This window comes from Manis javanica, chromosome 7, assembly GCF_040802235.1.
Source record: "Manis javanica isolate MJ-LG chromosome 7, MJ_LKY, whole genome shotgun sequence".
NCBI lineage: Eukaryota > Metazoa > Chordata > Mammalia > Pholidota > Manidae > Manis > Manis javanica.
This window is the reverse complement of record NC_133162.1, coordinates 121,808,515-121,828,415: the sequence shown is the minus strand read 5'-3', so window position 1 is coordinate 121,828,415 and position 19,901 is coordinate 121,808,515. Positions and strand designations below refer to the sequence as shown.

Sequence of the window (19,901 nt, the reverse complement as noted above, 5' to 3'; positions counted from 1 at the left end):
TTTAGCTACTATTTAAAAGCTGTGTTGAGTGACTTCATTCACATAAGTAAAAATAAACATTTTTTTCTGCATCTTAAATAGCTCTGAACATTTCAGAAACTGCAAATAAATTCATTAATGCATAAATTTACCACTAACATTAGATGTCTACTCTTCTAAAGAGAAAGAAAATACATTGATACCTTAAGCAGTGAAAATGAAACCTCTCTCTTTACAACAAACTTAGTCAAAGAATGTCAAAACAAAGCAGCTGACACAAATGCAGCAATTATAAGCCCAGTTGCCTGGACACAGAGTGGGGAATGGGAGCATATTTTAAAAGAAAGTACTCACTGGTAGGAAATTTAATAAACACAAATGTATAATCTAGTTATGTGTGTGTATGTTTATGTGTATGTGCGTCTGTGTACTACACTTGCTGCGAACTCCTATTCTGTCATTATTTTTAAGTCAATCATCATGGGATAAACATAACATTGTATATTATTTAAATCTGCTCAGAAACCAAAATAACCAGAAGGAGATCTTCATAGACACACACATCATTCTGTCTTCTCATTGTCTTGGAAAAAAAGGTGGCTCCGTTTCAGGGATTACCTTTCATCTCTTCTCTTTCAAATGCACATCTTTATTTTTTAGTCTCTAGAATAAAGTGCTGGAGCCAAATGTTATGAGGTAATGATCAATGCAATCATTTTCCTTTTTCTTTCTCCAAATCAGGATTTCTAAGACTGAATTGTTGACAATGAAATGTTCTGAGCAGAGAAGGACAGAAGTTTATTTTTTAAAGTTTGCTCAGCTCTATAAACCTAAGCTAGTTTCTTGACATTATTACTATGATTATTTTACTAAAGCATTCCAGGCTTGGGTATGGAGGGTCTGTATATTTCAAATATGCAGGAGACATGCAAAGCTCACAGTTGTTGGGAGGCCTGGGTTCTAGATATACATCCCCAGGTATGTACTTGTGGAGTTCAAGTGCTATGTCCCAGTAGAAGTGCAATTATATCAGCTACACGTGGAGAGGGCTTATTGACCTGGCCCTTGGGCCTTGTTAGCACCCATGAATCTAACAGCTTTCAAATTCAAATTGGAGGCTTGAGCAAATGGGACAAGGCACACACCCTCCTGCTTCTTACCCCTACTTCAGGCTCAGAGGGTTTCTGGCCAAAGGTGAGGCACCACTGGGATGCACACACAAAGCTCCAGGAGGTTCGTTCTCACGGACTGGGGAAAAATGGAGGAGAGAAAGCAAAGAGTTTGTAAGTGAGGTAGATGTACTGGGAGGGAGGGTATCATAAACCAGGTTACGTGGCACTGGAGCTCTGCTGACCCTTGTCCCCTCTTGGTATAGGAAATGGAAAGATCATCCTCATTGAAGAAAGGAAACAAATCTATTACAGAATTTTATGGGGGAGAATCTTTCAGTAGACTGGAGAAATGTCCATTTCTAAACTCCTTTCAGTTTGCTGAAAATTGCTCTTTCCTTTTCCTGCAAGTTCCCCCACTTTACTACAGGGAGAAAGACTTACAAATGAAGTGCCCATTATAATCACCCTTAGTTCAAGTCAACAAGTTTAAGACTAATTCTCTTCTGCTTATTTAAGGGTTCACTGTTTTGCTGTTGAATCGATTCAGTGAAAGTTTCTCTGCCTGCTTAGAAGTTATCCAAATCTAAAACTCTAGCACAAGTGGAACACTGAATACTAAATTTAGAGCTTTGTACAAAAAATAAAAATCCTTCTTTAAGGGACAGGATGGTCTTTTAAAATTGATTCCTTAGAAAGTAAAAATTCCCAGCATCTAGAAATTTGATCATGGTGTAGAAGTGGCTATTCACTTCCATGTGACAGGCTCTAAAGTACTACTCTGCCTTTATTGTCCCGCATCGTGTGGATTTTAAATAGATTTGCACTGAAAAGTTTCAAAAATACGTAGTGAAGAGGGCAACATGGACACTGGTGGCCCATTTTATGTGTTTAGTTCTATATGTGTGGGCCGGCTCCTCCTCAGAATTTCTTCAAAACCTATGGTGAAACCTTATTCATTTTTTGTGTACCTCATAATATCTGGGACATTGCCATGCCTAAATTGTGTATTTTATAACTAGTTTTTAAAATTGATTTAATGATAGAGATCTGTATTTCTCCCCAATACATGTAAAAATCTGAAATGAAAATGTCTTCAACCAGAGATTGTACGTTAGCAGCCTGTCGGCTAGACTGAATACATAGGTGTGTTTTCTTTGAATGGGATATTTTATTTTAGAGATTTTTGGAAGAGTTTCATTTAAAAATCAAGCAATTTTTACATAAAGGTCCAGATTTTTGTCTCGCCCTTAAAAATTGGGAGACCAGGCAAGACCAGACCTTAATTTCAATAAGGCAACAACAGACTGGAGTCGCATCTCTGCGGAACGGTGACAGGCTCTACAATTCACTACAGTCCTGCACCCAGCCTGTGTCACTCATTTTTATTACTTGTCTGATTAAGAATCCCTGAATTAAAGAATAGCCCATTTCTTCCTCATGAGAAAACCACCTAGCTTTTAAAATGCTATCTACTTTCAATATTTTCCAAAAAGAACCTATATGGGTGAAGTTTTACAGAGAAATAGAATGTCTTCAGATTTTATTTGGTCACAGTAATTAATCCCCTACCTGTTCAATGAGACTATCAGTTCCACAGTAATGAAGATCTTGTGACCAGAGAATTACCACAGGGAATCAACACTATTGCCAGGAGGAAAAAAGAAGAGCAGTACCCATCGGTTTTGAAACATTTTTTCCATAAAAATGTGCCTTGTTATTTATAAATAAAGGAACAGAAAAAGGGTATGTGCTATCAAAATTCTTTCATGATCAACTTCAAAGTTCTCCTGGTGAGATTCAAAACTTCTGCCCGCATGTCTATATCTTATTTTTTGTATTCACCCACTTCCACTTTTAACCTACCTACCATATTATTTCAAATATTATAGCCCATCAGAATACGTTCTAGACCTCTTTCCTGACTAAAATGAGTATTCTTCTGTCTTAAGAAGAATTGCAGTCCATATGATTTTTCTGACACTCACCAGGGGCTCATATTAGCTCTGGACACAATGTTTTGGTAATACCCTCTTCCCATGAAAAGTGTGGCACCTGTTAACTCTAAATTGGGGGTTTTATTGAATAGTCAATCAGGAAACAAATTTATTCTTAGGATATTCATGCTACCATGACAACTGATATTATTTAGAATTAATTAATTCAAAACTGATCAATTAAGTAACTTTAAGAAGGCAATGGAGAAAGCAAGGAAAAATCAGGGAACGTATCATATTTTTCTTTCTTTGACCTCAATCTAAGCTGCTTCCCTACCAAGATACATTCGGGCTGTTTTCTGGCACCAATTTTGCTCATGGCATAAAATAATTCCCAATCTGATTCATTCTCATGCTTCTATATAATTAACTCTGGTTAATTTTTTAAGCACTCTCAAGACCAATGAAATAGAATTTTTTCATTTAGGAAATGAATTCAACCAATGACTGCATTAAATATGGATCTTTCAAAATGGCAATAATTGGGATGACTGGGTAAATAACACTTAAGGTTGTGTGTGTGTGTGTATGTGTCATCATTGTACATTTCTGTAAATTCTACAAATATGCCCTCTGAATAGTGAACTCCAGTCTATGTGGACATCAAACAACTCATTTCCTTAGTGATGGTTACTAAGCATTTGGAAGATATTGGAATTTCCTTCTATCATTGTAAAATGTATTGTGCTTTCTCAGAGACCACATTATTTTTTTTTTTTTTTTTTTTTTTTTTTTTTTGAGAGGGCATCTCTCATATTTATTGATCAAATGGTTGTTAACAACAATAAAATTCAGTATAGGGGGGTCAATGCTCAATGTACAATCATTAATCCATCTCAAGCCTAATTCTCGTCAGTCTCCAATCTTCTGAAGCATAACGAACAAGTTCTTACATGGTGAACGAATTCTTACAGAGTGAATAAATTCTTACATGGTGAACAGTACAAGGGCAGTCATCACAGAAACTTTCGGTTTTGATCATGCAATATGACCTATAAACCATCAGGTCAAATATGAATATTCAATTGATTTTTGTACTTGATTTATATGTTGATCCCACATTTCTCCTATTATTATTATTATTTTTATTTTTAATAAAATGCTGAAGTGGTAGGTAGATGCAAGATAAAGGTAGAAAACATAGTTTAGTGCTGTAAGAAGGCAAATGTAGATGATCAGATGATCAGGTGTGTGCCTATGGACTAAGTATTAATCCAGGCTAGACAAGGGCAGCAAGACATCCACGGATGCAGAAGATTTCTCTCAAAGCAGGGGGGGTGAGGTTCTGAGCCTCACCTCTGTTGATCCCCAAATTCTCACCTGATGGCCCCCCTGCGACTGTGCCTGTCTTAGGTTGTTCCTCCCTTGAGGAATCTTACCCGTCTCTGGCTAACCAGTCATCTTCCGGGGCCATACAGGGAAATGTAAAGTTGGTAAGTGAGAGAGAAGCCATATTGTTTGCAAAGGTTAGCTTTTTACTTCTTTGCAGATTTATGCCCTGTGGCTTCTATGCCCAGCACTTGTCTCGAGGTATCTTTACCACCTGGAGGAATTATGATACTCGGTAAATTCGATATGAGGCACGAATTCTATTTAAAGTTTGTAATTAGGAAGGAAGAAGAAAAGCTATAGATGTACCATATGAAGGAAACTTGGGAGGATTGATTATTTCTTTGACATATCTTCTTGTATAGTACCTTAAGTATGTATAGGTTTTAAACTACTAACTAATTTGCACACACATATTGACATAATAGGAATACGGTGACATAAACAAAGCAAATCTATAATTACCAGCCATCTCCAGTGAAGCCAAGAAAACCATTTAGGCACCCTAGGCATTTGTGAAAATTTATCTATGATATGATGGATATTTTCCAACTGTACTTGAACCATCAGACAAATTAAAGCAGCCCATTTCTGGGATCTGTTCACATCCCATATGTTCTTTTAACCATAGATAGTCTATAGTCATGAGATTTTGGGGTGCTACAACTTGCACCCCTCCCAACTCCTGGTTGAGTTCCAACAGTACAGATCCAGTCAAATTCGTTGTCTCACTGTATGCACATGCCAGCCTAGACATCTCCCTCCTCCTTCTTATGGCAAGTCCAGGAGACGGTGGGCTGGATGCAGCCACAACCGCAGCATCGTCCGGATCCCTGTGGAGGCTTTTTGATGATCATCCCCCGGCACGAGTCCTCCAGAGAGTGCTGATGCCGGAAGCTCCTCCTCATATCGTATCTTAGTTCATTTTCTGGGTATCCAAGCTAGGCCTTGATCTTCTGCCTAGAAACAAACAGACCCTTTGCCCACACTTTGACATGCCCTCTATACCACTGTGCAGAACTCATTGGAGGTCAGCACACAGTAACTGCTTTTTTTTTTTTTTTTTTTAATTAAGAGAAAGGAATATTATCAGAAAAGAGTACCTCCATAGCTGATCATCTGACACCCTTTAAGTGATCAACATTAAGGATATTTAAAGCATGCGTTGATCTTTGATTTACCAATAGTTTTATCCTGTTAAGGAGTAATCCCCCTTTTCTTTCTTTCTTTCTTTTTTTTTTTTTTAAATTTTTAATCTACACTTACCTGAAGAATACTATGTTTACTATGCTCTCCCCTATATCAGGTCCCCCCTAACAACCACATTACGGTTACTGTCCATCAGCTTAGCAAAATGTTGTAGAGTCACTACTTGTCCTCTCTGTGTTGTGCAGCCCACCCTCCCCTTTCTCCCTCCCCCCCATGCATGCTAATCTTAATACCCCCCTTCTTCTTCCCCCCCCTTATCCCTCCCTGCCCACCCATCCTCCCCAGTTCCTTTCCCTTTGGTACCTGTTAGTCCATTTTTGGGTTCTGTAATTCTGCTGCTGTTTTGTTCCTTCAGTTTTTCCTTTGTTCCTATACTCCTCAGATGAGTGAAATCATTTGGTATTTCTCTTTCTCCGCTTGGCTTATTTCACTGAGCATAATACTCTCCAGCTCCATCCATGTTGCTGCAAATGGTTGGATTTTTCCACTTCTTATGGCTGAGTAGTATTCCATTGTGTATATGTACCACATCTTCTTTATCCATTCATCTACAGATGGACATTTAGGTTGCTTCCAATTCTTGGCTATTGTAAATAGTGCTGCGATAAACATAGGAGTGCATCTGTCTTTCTCAAACTTGATTGCTGCGTTCTTAGGGTAAATTCCTAGGAGTGGAATTCCTGGGTCAAATGGTAGGTCTGTTTTGAGCATTTTGATGCACCTCCATACTGCTTTCCACAATGGTTGAACTAATTTACATTCCCACCAGCAGTGTAGGAGGGTTCCCCTTTCTCCACAGCCTCGCCAACATTTGTTGTTGTTTGTCTTTTGGATGGCAGCTATCCTTACTGGTGTGAGGTGATACCTCATTGTAGTTTTAATTTGCATTTCTCTGATAATTAGCGATGTGGAGCATCTTTTCATGTGTCTCTTGGCCATCTGTATTTCTTTTTTGGAGAACTTTCTGTTCAGTTCCTCTGCCCATTTTTTAATTGGGTTATTTGTTTTTTGTTTGTTGAGGCGTGTGAGCTCTTTATATATTCTGGACGTCAAGCCTTTATCAGATCTGTCATTTTCAAATATATTCTCCCATACTGTAGGGTTCCTTTTTGTTCTATTGATGGTGTCTTTCGCTGTACAGAAGCTTTTCAGCTTAATGTAGTCCCACTTGCTCATTTTTGCTGTTGTTTTCCTTGCCCGGGGAGATATGTTCAAGAAGAGATCACTCATGTTTATGTCTAAGAGGTTTTTGCCTATGTTTTTTTCCAAGAGTTTAATGGTTTCGTGACTTACATTCAGGTCTTTGATCCATTTTGAGTTTACCTTTGTATATGGGGTTAGACAATGGTCCAGTTTCATTCTCCTACATGTAGCTGTCCAGTTTTGCCAGCACCATCTGTTGAAGAGACTGTCATTTTGCCATTGTATGTCCATGGCTCCTTTATCAAATATTAATTGACCATATATGTTTGGGTTTATTTCTGGGGTCTCTAATCTGTTCCACTGGTCTGTGGCTCTGTTCTTGTGCCAGTACCAAATTGTCTTGATTACTATGGCTTTGTAGTAGAGCTTGAAGTTGGGGAGTGAGATCCCCCCTACTTTATTCTTCTTTTTCAGGATTGCTTTGGCTATTCGGGGTCTTTGGTGTTTCCATATGAATTTTTGAATTATTTGTTCCAATTCATTGAAGAATGTTGCTGGTAATTTGAGAGGGATTGCATCAAATTTGTATATTGCTTTCGGCAGGATGGCCATTTTGACGATATTAATTCTTCCTAGCCATGAGCATGGGATGAGTTTCCATTTATTAGTGTCCCCTTTAATTTCTCTTAAGAGTGACTTGTAGTTTTCAGAGTATAAGTCTTTCACTTCTTTGGTTAGGTTTATTCCTAGGTATTTTATTCTTTTTGATGCAATGGTGAATGGAATTGTTTTCCTGATTTCTCTTTCTATTGATTCGTTGTTAGTGTATAGGAAAGCTACAGATTTCTGTGTGTTGATTTTGTATCCTGCAACTTTGCTGTATTCCGATATCAGTTCTAGTAGTTTTGGAGTGGAGTCTTTAGGGTTTTTTATGTACAGTATCATATCATCTGCAAATAGTGACAGTTTAACTTCTTCTTTACCAATCTGGATTCCTTGTATTTCTTTGTTTTGTCTGATTGCCGTGGCTAGGACCTCCAGTACTATGTTAAATAACAGTGGGGAGAGTGGGCATCCCTGTCTGGTTCCCGATCTCAGTGGAAATGCTTTCAGCTTCTCGCTGTTCAGTATAATGCTGGCTGTGGGTTTATCATATATGGCCTTTATTATGTTGAGGTACTTGCCCTCTATTCCCATTTTGCTGAGAGTTTTTATCATGAATGGATGTTGAATTTTGTCAAATGCTTTTTCAGCATCTATGGAGATGATCATGTGGTTTTTGTCTTTCTTTTTGTTGATGTGGTGGATGATGTTGATGGATTTTCGAATGTTGTACCATCCTTGCATCCCTGGGATGAACCCCACTTGGTCATGGTGTATGATCCTTTTGATATACTGTTGAATTCTGTTTGCTAATATTTTATTGAGTATTTTTGCATCTACGTTCATCAGGGATATTGGTCTGTAATTTTCTTTTTTGGTGGGGTCTTTGCCTGGTTTTGGTATTAGGGTGATGTTGGCTTCATAGAATGAGTTTGGGAGTATTCCCTCTTCTTCTATTTTGTGGAACACTTTAAGGAGAATGGGTATTATGTCTTCTCTGTGTGTCTGATAAAATTCCGAGGTAAATCCGTCCGGCCCCGGGGTTTTGTTCTTGGGTAGTTTTTTGATTACTGTTTCAATTTCTTTGCTTGTAATTGGTTTGTTTAACTTTTGTGTTTCTTCCTTGGTCAGTCTTGGGAGGTTGTATTTTTCTAGGAAGTTGTCCATTTCTTCTAGGTTTTCCAGCTTGTTGGCATATAGGTTTTCATAGTAGTCTTTAATAATTCTTTGTATTTCTGTGGAGTCTGTCGTGATTTTTCCATTCTCATTTCTGATTATGTTGATTTGTGTTGACTCTCTTTTTCTCTTAATAAGTTGGGCTAGAGGCTTATCTATTTTGTTTATTTTCTCAAAGAACCAGCTCTTGGTTTCGTTGATTTTTGCTATTGTTTTATTCTTCTCAATTTTGTTTATTTCTTCTCTGATCTTTATTATGTCCCTCCTTCTGCTGACTTTAGGCCTCATTTGTTCTTCTTTTTCCAGTTTTAATAATTGTGATGTTAGACTATTCATTTGGGATTGTTCTTCCTTCTTCAAGTGTGCCTGGATTGCTATATACTTTCCTCTTAAGACTGCTTTCGCTGCATCCCACAGAAGTTGGGGCTTAGTGTTGTTGTTGTCATTTGTTTCTATATATTCCTTGATCTCTATTTTGATTTGTTCATTGATCCATTGATTATTTAGTAGCATGTTGTTAAGCCTCCATGTGTTTGTGAGCCTTTTTGTTTTCTTTGTAGAATTTATTTCTACTTTCATACCTTTGTGGTCTGAAAAATTGGTTGGTAGAATTTCAATATTGTGGAATTTACTGAGGCTCTTTTTGTGAGCTAGTATGTGGTCTATTCTGGAGAATGTTCCATGTGCACTTGAGAAGAATGTATATCCTGTTGCTTTTGGATGTAAAGTTCTATAGATGTCTATTAGGTCCATCTGTTCTAGTGTGTTGTTCAGTGCCTGTGTGTCTTTACTTATTTTCTGCCCGGTGGATCTATCCTTTGGGGTGAGTGGTGTGTTGAAGTCTCCTACAATGAATGCATTGCAGTCTATTTCCCTCTTTAGTTCTGTTAGTATTTGCTTCACATATGCTGGTGCTCCTGTATTGGGTGCATATATATTTAGAATGGTTATATCCTCTTGTTGGACTAAGCCCTTTATCATTATGTAGTGGCCTTCTTTATCTCTTGTTACTTTCTTTGTTTTGAAGTCTATTTTGTCTGATATTAGTACTGCAACCCCTGCTTTCTTCTCACTGTTGTTTGCCTGAAATATGTTTTTCCATCCCTTGACTTTTAGTCTATGCTTATCTTTGGGTTTAAGGTGAGTTTCTTGTAAGCAGCATATAGATGGGTCTTGCTTTTTTATCCATTCTATTACTCTATGTCTTTTGATTGGTGCATTAAGTCCATTTACATTTAGGGTGACTATTGAAAGATATGTACTTATTGCCATTGCAGGCTTTAGATTTGTGGTTACCAAAGGTTCAAGGTTAGCTTCTTTAGTATCTTACTGCCTAACTTAGCTCGCTTATTGAGCTGTTATATACACTGTCTGGAGAGTCTTTTCTTCTCTCCCTTCTTATTCCTCCTCCTCCCTTCTTCATATGTTGTGTGTTTTGTTCTGTGCTCTTTTTAGGGGTGCTCCCATCTAGAGCAGTCCCTGTAGGATGCCCTGTAGAGGTGGTTTGTGGGAAGCAAATTCCCTCAGCTTTTGCTTATCTGGGAATTGTTTGATCCCACCATCATATTTAAATGATAGTCGTGCTGGATACAGTATCCTTGGTTCAAGGCCCTTCTGTTTCATTGCATTAAGTATATCATGCCATTCTCTTCTGGCCTGTAGGGTTTCTGTTGAGAAGTCTGATGTTAGCCTGATTGGTTTTCCTTTATAGGTGACCTTTTTCTCTCTAGCTGCCTTTAAAACTCTTTCCTTGTCCTTGATCCTTGCCATTTTAATTATTATGTGTCTTGGTGTTGTCCTCCTTGGATCCTTTCTGTTGGGGGTTCTGTATAATTCCATGGTCTGTTCGATTATTTCCTCCCCCAGTTTGGGGAAGTTTTCAGCAATTATTTCTTCAAAGACACTTTCTATCCCTTTTCCTCTTTCTTCCTCTTCTGGTATCCCTATAATACGAATGTTTTTCCTTTTGTATTGGTCACATATTTCTCTTAGTGTTGTTTCATTCCTGGAGATCCTTTTATCTCTCTCTATGTCAGCTTCTATACGTTCCTGTTCTCTGGCTTCTATTCCTTCAATGGCCTCTTGCATCTTATCCATTCTGCTTATAAATCCTTCCAGGGATTGTTTCACTTCTGTGATCTCTTTCCTGACATCTGTGATCTCCTTCCGGACTTCATCCCACTGCTCTTGCATTTTTCTCTGCATCTCATCCCACTGCTCTTGCATTTTTCTCTGCATCTCATCCCATTGCTCTTGCATTTTTTTCTGCATCTCTGTCAGCATGTTCATGATTTTTATTTGGAATTCTTTTTCAGGAGGACTAGTTAGGTCTGTCTCCTTCTCAGGTGTTGTCTCTGTGATCTTTGTCTGCCTGTAGTTTTGCCTTTTCATGGTGATAGAGATAGTCTGCAGAGCTGGTACAAGTGACCGCTGGAAGAGCTTCCCTTCTTGTTGGTTTGTAGCCTTTTCCTGGGAGAATAGCGACCTCTAGTGGCTTGTGCTGGGCAGCTGTGCGCAGACAGGGCTTCTGCTTCCTGCCCAGTTGCTTTGGGGTTTATCTCCACTGTTGCTGTGGGCTTGGCCTGGCTGGGGCTGTTCCTCCAAAATGGTGGAGCCCCGTTAGAGGGGGAGCAGCCAGGAGACTATTTATCTCCGTAAGGGGCCTCTGTGCTCCCTGCTGCCCAGGGGGTTAGAGTGCCCAGAGATCCCCAGATTCCCTGCTTCTGGTCTAAGTGACCTGTCCTGCCCCTTTAAGATTTCCAAAAAGCACTCTCCAAACCAAAACAACAACAGCAACAATGAGAGAGGGAACAGAAAGGAAAAAAAAAAAAAAGAAAAAACACGCGATTTTTTTTTTTTTTTTCCTCAGGTGCCGGTCCCAGGCACCCGCGCACTGGTCCTGCTGCCCTGTCTCCCTAGCACCAGGGTCCCTGTCCTTTCAAGGCTTCCAAAAAGCACCCACCCACCGGTCCCGCAGGGAAGGAACGCTCAATATTCTTTGTCCTCAGGCACTGGTCCCACGCACCCGCTCACCAGTCCCGCCGCCCTGCCTCCCTAGCACCGGGGTCCCTGTCCCTTCAAGGCTTCCAAAAAGCACTTGGCAAAAAGAGAGAAAAAAAAGGGGAAAAACGCGCGATTTCTTCCGTCCTCAGGTGCTGGTCTCAGGCACCCACCCACCGGTCCCACAGGGAAAAATGCGGGATATTCTTTGTCCTCAGGTGCCGGTCCCAGGCACCCGCTCACCAGTCCCGCCGCCCTGCCTCCCTAGCACCGGGGTCCCTGTCCCTTTTAGGCTTCCAAAAAGCACTCGCAGAAAAGAGAAAAAAAAAAGGGGAAAAACGCGCGATTTCCTCTGTCCTCAAGTGCCGGTCTCAGGCACCCGCCCACCGGTCCCGCAGGGAAAAACGGGGGATATTCTTTGTCCTCAGGCGCCGGTCCCAGCCACCCGCTCACCAGTCCCGCCACCGTGCCTCCCTAGCACTGGGGTCCCCGTCCCTTCAAGGCTTCCAAAAAGCGCTTGCCAAAAAGAGAAAAAAAAAAGGGGAAAAACGCGCGACCTCCTCCGTCCTCAGGCACCGGTCTCAGGCACCCGCCCCCAGGTCTCGCAGGGAGAAACGCGGGATATTCTTTGTCCTCCGGCGCCGTTCCCAGGCACCTCCTCACCGGTCCCGCCACCCTGCCTCCCCAGCAACGGGGGCCCGTCCCTCTAAGGCTTCCAAAAAGCGCTCGCCAAAAAAAAAACTGCTCCGGTTTCTCTCCACCCGCCGGGAGCCGGGGGGAGGGGCGCTCGGGTCCCGCCGGGCTGGGGCTTGTATCTTACCCCCTTCACAAGGCGCTGGGTTCTTGCAGGTGTGGATGTGGTCTGGATGTTGTCCTGTGTCCTGTGGTCTCTATTTTAGGAAGATTTTTCTTTGTTATATTTTCATAGCTCTATGTGTTTTTGGGAGGAGATTTCCACTGCTCTACTCACGCCGCCATCTTCCGTGGTTCGAGACCACATTATTTTAACAAGGTAAAATTATTGAATTCAAATTTGCTTCAATGTAAGAAACTGTCTAGTCTATAAATTTGCTACCAAAATATCTAGACATTTGAATCAGTTTCTTAAATATATTAAAATATGGAGAGCTACAGAAGTTAATTTCAAAGTTAGCTCTTTAAAGATTTTTATAATTGCAATGTGTAAATAGTGATATTGCCCAGTGTTTTAAATAGGAAAAGATTTTTCATAAGACTAAATAGAAGATTCAGCTTGATTTACCTAGAGTTTGTAACTATTTCTCTTTATTAATAATCCATTACACTCCCCATTTTTAGCTAACAATTGACTGATTTTTAAGTCTGCCACACACTTATTTTATGAATGATTATGTCATATAGTAAGTAAAATTAAAATTTCATTTGTACAAACATAAAAGTTTAAGTATCTTTATTGTCTATCATTTCAGATTTATCCCTAATTTATACATAATTCAGACCTCAATGCTAAGTTCTTGTTATACAGTCGGTAAAAAATAAGAAATGAGAAGCAAATCCCTGGAGTAAATTTCCTCTGCTGCTAAGCAAAACTGACTTGGTAGGCAGATACCAAGTAGGCAGATAATGGAAAGGAGGGCAGGACCAGGGGGGAAGTTGATTCCATCAAGAGACCATCCCTGGCAGACCCAGTTCTTTATTATCCATGTTGAGAATCATTCCAATTTATTTAAAGGAAGTTCAATTTTGGTTATTGGCATTGCTTATTTCTAGGTACGTGCTGGATTACATTGAGTTTTTACTTTTTTTTCCATTAGGTGTATGGCATTATTTTCCTACATGCTGCAATCCCATGGGGGATAAAATGATTAGAAAATCCTGTTATAACTCTGTTTCTGCCAAGGAAAAAGTATCACAGTATCACAGATTACCGAATAAACGCAGGGTGATTGGCTGGCTGAGTCTTTAAAATTGGTTTCAAATGAGTGCTTATCAGGTTTAGATAACTGTTCAATAAAATGTTAATTCCTAAAATTCATATCTTCCTAAACATTTTAAAGGTTGACTGGGCTTCTGTGTGCGTAGCTAATCTTGTTTTTTTTCCATCATTCTCTAAACACCTCACTGCTACTTTTAGATCATTGCTCGATCTCACCCCATTCACTTTATAACTCCCTGAAATCAGGCTCCCCACCACCACTGCTCTGAACCTTGCTTTTTCCTTTGACATCACTTCTCTGCAAAATTCTCCCGTTTTCTGTTACCCTGCTCTGCCCTGGCTTTCCTGATACTTCTCTGACCAGTCTTCACCTGCTCTCACTGTGACCTTCCCCTCTCTTTGCATGGTTAAATGCAATACTTCTCCAAGATTCTGTCACATCTTTTCTCTTCTCTGCAATCCGGTCCCAGGTAGTGTCATTGTTGCACATTGATTCAAATTCTGTATGTATATAGATCAATCTGTCTTACATCTAGTGTCACTCAGATTCCAGAGCCATATTTTCAGTTTTATATTACATACAAAGAAACCTGAATTCCAGAGGCAAGATATCCATAATTAAATTCATTATGGCTACTGCCTTCTTTCTTGCTTGCTTCCACTTTCTGGTTAATGTCATCATCATCAAAAAGTTCTTTGATAAATATTAATGACGCTCACCGGCATTTCTAGTTCTCATCTCCTTCTGGGCACACAAGAGGATGTCACTTACATATTCCTTTACAGTGAGGCATGGCCATGTGGCATAGGGAGAAAAAAACTGTTGCTTTGAGCCACTGACATTTGGGATCGTTTGTTATTAAAATGTCACTGAGTCCACTCTCACTGCTATGTAATTTCTCAGTTATGAGATCTCATGTCACTGAATTAGTCAGGAATAAGCTCAGGTGAATATAACACAAAAAAATTAAAGTGTGAATGACACAAAGATACCTTTATCTTTATCTCTTGTGTCAGGTGAAAGGGGTCCAGAAGGAATCCTCAGTGACTCGGGCCCTACCTTCCTGCTCCGCAGCGCCACCGCAGTGCCTGGCGTCCACCTCACAGTGCAGGCTGGGTGACGGTCCTGCAGCGCGTTCCACCCTCATCCATCTCAGCCCCTGGAAGGAAGAAACAGGAGAAAGGAAACCCTTCTCTTTTACTGAGATTTCTACAAGTTGCACTCGGGCTTCCCATGCTCAAATTGAATCCTATGGCCAGACCCAGCTATGGCTCTAAAGAAGAATGTTTTAGCTGGGCGGCCGTGTACCCAGCCAAAATTCTGGGCAATGGTGTTAAATAAGAGAGAATAAATATTGAAAGGTGAACAGCAGTCCCAGCCACAGTTATGCTTGACTTGAACATTTGCCCCATCGAAATTTATTAAGTCCATTTTCTGAATGCCTCTCAGTTCTGACTCCTCCTTTTCCCCCCAATGAGACGACTATGGAAGTGGTTTTCCCCAGGACTCGTGCAATCACTTGATAACTGCTTTTCCTCCATCCCTTTCCCCTTTTCTTTAAGAATCAGAATTTCCCAAATCTCAATGCTACATGCAGCCATGAGTTACTGGCCGATATAAACACTCTTCTATATGATCTTTTGCTCCCTCATTGTACATCCTTCAGGGATTCCCCATTAACCATAAAATGGAGTTTAAATTCTTAGCATGTGTTAAAAAACAAAATTCAGTCAAGTAAATTTGAAGATCTCATTGGCTTTATTAAGTGCCATGAATCAGGCAGCATCCCATCTAGCAAGTAGGCAGATGCTACAAGGAATTGTATTAAACGGAAGGTCTTTTTGATAAGAAGGAGATGGGAGGCAAGGAAGTCATTAGTGAAAGAAAAGAAAGGATTCTTTCAGACCAGGGTATCTTATTTGGAGGGTGATTCGGCAGGGTTTGCATGCAAATTACCTCACTAGTGCTGACTGGGAATTTCGGATGGGCTGTTAGATCACCTTCCTTGGATAGCAATTCTTTGCTGCTGTGGGGGGCAAATTACTCCAATTCAGACTGCTTTTTCTTTGTAACACATGAGATTCAAGACCTTGCATTGTAAATTTCATCATATATGTATCTTCCCCAATGAATCATAACAGCTTTGAATGTAAGGACTGTGTCTTTCTTAATTTTAAACATTTAAAAGTTTCATATGTGTAATGGAAATTCAGGAAATGATCATTGAATGAGTGTATATATGAGAATCTGTGCCACAGAGATAATATTATATCTATGAAATAAATATTAAGACATGAATATGTATGATGTCTCCTTTAGTTATTATGTGGCATTAACTTACAGTTAAGTAAGACAACACTGTCTCTAAATCAGACTCCCAACTTCTCCCTAGACTTGTCATCATTTATCGTAAATATCCTTTATGACCTGATTGAGAGTCCTAATCAGAACAAAGGAAACAATGTTGTGATATTAACTGCTTTATTTGGAAAGTCTGTTTACTGCCTAATCAGCTGGATTAGCACCTAATAAAATGTATTTCCCTAAAGGAGACTTGTTTTGATTTTTAATTGCCTGATCTTTACATCAAATCAACTAGTGAGTTCTTAGCAAACTTAGACTCACTTATGTGGTCTCCTACCCTTTCCAAAATAAGCGTAGCAGTATTGGTGTCAAGAAATAAAAACACTATCTATGTTATAGACTTGCTTGGTTATTATGGGCCAGATTTACTGTTTGTTCCTAGTTATATAATATTCTAAAAGCAAAATTATTTGGGTTATTTCTAGAATCAAATTCATGGACTAGTGACATTTTTCAAAATGAACTTAGCTCATTTTTATTTAAAATAAAAAAGATCTCAGTGCACAATCATACCTAAGGATAGAGGCGCCCTTATAGTATCCCCTTTCCTTGGGCTACTGCTAGGAATTATCCCTACTCCAGGCTCTAGGGGTGGATCCTGTTTGGCCACAATTCACTTAGTGTGTTTGGCATCTGCTATAACATTTTTGAGCCCTTGATGGAATATAGGCAACAAGCTAAGGAGCAATTCCCAAAAGAATTTCAGAGAGATGGAGTAGAAGCCTGATTAATCTGTGCCTGGAATCTGCCAACACTCTGGACTTTCAGTTTGTGCACTAGCAAATTCTTTCTCAGTCATTTCTAAAACAATTCTTTCTTTAAGCCAGATTTCAGCTGGCTTCTAAACTAATGAATTACCCAAATCAGAGTCACAGGGTCACAGAGGCCTGTGTCACTTCTGCAACTGAGCCATCACAATATGTTCAAGCACTTTGGAAATCAGATGCTTTTAAAGCATAATCTAAGTGATACTTCTTAGGAAGTAAATTTACCAATGGGAAAAAACATCTCTTAAATCTTGGCCTCTGGACACACTTAAGGGTGAACTCTGTGGGACAACTTGCATACACTTTGAAAGAGAGACAGTGATTGGGAATAAAGTGCATTGAATTTAAGTGGCCTACAGGAGCTATCCACTCTGACTACTCAGCCATTATCGATCCAGCTTTCTCAGTTCAAAGAAACTGAGCAAATAATGCCTGCGAAAGATTTATTTTCCCTTCACAACTATTGTTTTCACATTGATATCACAAACTGTTTGCTTCAGAAACACTGAAGTGTAAGTTTATTTCCTAGCACTAATTTGTTAAAGGCCAAAGAACTGACATTTACTTAAAAAAAAAGATAATATTTACTGTTATTTACCCTTTACCCTTGAGAACTTTGCCTTAGTATAATATACTAAGAATATACAAAAAAAAAATAGCTTATAGATGAAAGGTCAAAATAATGAGGCATATCAATTAATTACTCCGTGTCATAGAATAAAAAACACTTTAATTTCCTTACCTCTCTCTGGATTTGATTCATTCTGAGACTCTAAGGAATAATACAAAGTTCATTTGGTACAAAATATGGCAAAGTGGATAAAAGAAGTGATGTTTAAGTAAAACATTTTAAAGTTCTATTAATAAATTATACCTTTCGCTGAAAAATATAGTCCATTTATTTTATTTTATTTACTAATTTATTTTAAATTCAAATATTGGATTTAAATATTTAGTTACTTTCTGAAAACTATTTAAGAAAAATTAATTGCTGTAGTTAATTATATGGTATTGTATACTTGACAGTTACTGAGAGTAGATATTAATCGTTCCCACTACACACACACCAAAGGGCTAACTATGTGAGGTGATGGATGTATTAATTATCTTGATCTTGGAAACCATTCCATACAAATGTGTGTATCAAATCATCAGATTGTATACCTTAAATATACACAATTTTATTTTTCAATTATTCCTTAATAAAGTTGGAAAAGAATAATTCTTATGCATCGTCCTTGTCTGGTTATTGATATCTCCTTATTATTTTCTCTGTGTGCTTGTAAGTGAGTTGGATTCATTTGCTAGGGCTGCCATAACAAAACACCACATACTGGTTGGCTATAAACAATAGAAACTTGTTTCCAAGTTCTGGAGGCTGCAAGTCCAAGATCAAAATGCCAGCAGGGTTAGATGCCTCCAAGGCCTCTCTCATTGGCTTCAAGATGGCCACATCCTCCTGCTGCCTGTTTACTTTTGGTCATCCCTCTGTGCGTGGGCTCTGCTGCTGTCTCTTCCTCTTCTTAGAAGGACGGCTGTCATATTGTATTAGAGCTCCACCCTAGTCTCCACATTTAAACTTAATCACCCCTTTAAAGATCTTATCTCTCATAGACTTAGATTCTGAGGTGCTAAGGGTTGGGACTTCAATATGATTTTGGGGGAAATGTAATTCAGCCCATAACAGTCACTTTGCTTTCTGTTTGGATATAAAATGTATAAATTACAAATACGTTCATACTCATCATTCTGCCTTGATTGTTACAACAGGGTAGGAGGGCATATCCTATGTATGTTCCTGCCAAGAAGAAAATATCTGACACAGACAGAGCATTTAATCAATATTTGCTGAATAAATAAATAAATGACTCGATCTAATACACACATGTGTTTTGCAAATTAATATGTATATGTCTCATAGGCTTCTCAAATGCAACCTCACAAAAACTGAACCCATCCCCTTCCTGTCACAAATTCTTTCCTTCTCCACCCACTATCCCAGCCAGACTTAACCACTCCTTTTCCTTTCCTCTCCCTGACAAGTAGTCATCAAGTCTTGCATATTCTATCTCATTAATATGTCTTTGACCCATGCAATCTTCTTTATTCATGTTACAAAGTTTATCTCCCCTTATTACTGCAACATATTTGTACAACCATCTTAACCATATAAATCTGTTCTCCATGTTGGCAGAGTCATCTTGATATTCTGCTAAAATTCTACAGTTGCCTCCATTGTTCTTGGCATAACTCCCGAGCTCCTTCCTTGTAAAGCCCTACATGAATTCATTCCTATTTATCCTCTTCATGTCTCACAACTCTCCATTTCATTGCCCATTGCCCCATGATACTGGATGACGAATAAGTCCTCAAGTCAACCACGTGCTTTGTCTCTTCTAAACATTATCATATGTTCCTTCATTAATTTAGGACATTCTTCCAATATTCCTCTCACCTTTACTTACAACTCTCAAAATCCCACTTAAACCTGAGGACTCAGCTAAGGGGTCACTTACTGCTTAGAGCTTTTGTTGAACACAGTGCAAATGCCTTCTTCTATGCTTCCCTTATCAGAGTTTGGTTAAAGGAAAACTTCATAAATTGATAAATATTACAAACAAAGACAACTCAGTAAAGTAGCTAGGTCCAAAATTAAAATAGTCATATGAAGAATCACTAGGCTTCATATGTGCAAACACCAACTACAACTTATCATGGAAGAAGACAACTTTTAAAATAACAGCTTTGATAAAATACCTAGGATAATAGAGACTGTAAAAGATCCCTACAAAGAAACTGAAAAGCTTGTGAAAAATACAATAAAGACTTGAACAAATGCAAAGAATGCCACACTCTTATAAAGTAGACTCATAAAGATGTCACTTATCCCTAAATTCATCTATAAATTTTAATTTGTTCAATAAAAATATCAATAATATAGTTTCAATTTTAGAAGCACATTCTAAAAGTCAAACCAACAACAAACAAGCAAAAATAGCCATAAAATTGTAGGAAAAAATGAATAATACTTAATTACTAATATCATAAAAAATACCAGATGGATCATAGATTCGAATGTAAAATTTGAAGCCATAAAAGTAGTAAAAGGTAACATGGGATACTTTATTTATATAATATTTGGATGCAAATGGTCTTTCAAAATATCACAAACTCCAGAAACCAGTAAATAAACTATTGATAAACCAAGATTTTCCATATATCGAATCCACTACAGTCATACCCCAGGTAGACAAAGGTGATGCACTGAAGTTGATTGATCTGAGGAATGTTGAAAGGACTAATTGCAAA

At 38.9% G+C, this 19,901-nt stretch overlaps 1 long non-coding RNA gene across 1 annotated transcript in view; it reads right to left on the bottom strand.

Annotated features, from left to right (window-relative positions):
• Positions 1-14,884, bottom strand: part of LOC140850624 (uncharacterized) — an 84,681-nt gene extending 69,797 nt beyond the window's left edge. Inside the window, exon 1 of the long non-coding RNA XR_012133572.1 lies at positions 14,454-14,884. This is a non-coding gene — a long non-coding RNA (uncharacterized lncRNA). The remainder of the gene's footprint in view (positions 1-14,453) is intronic.
• Between the last annotated feature and the right edge of the window lie 5,017 nt (positions 14,885-19,901).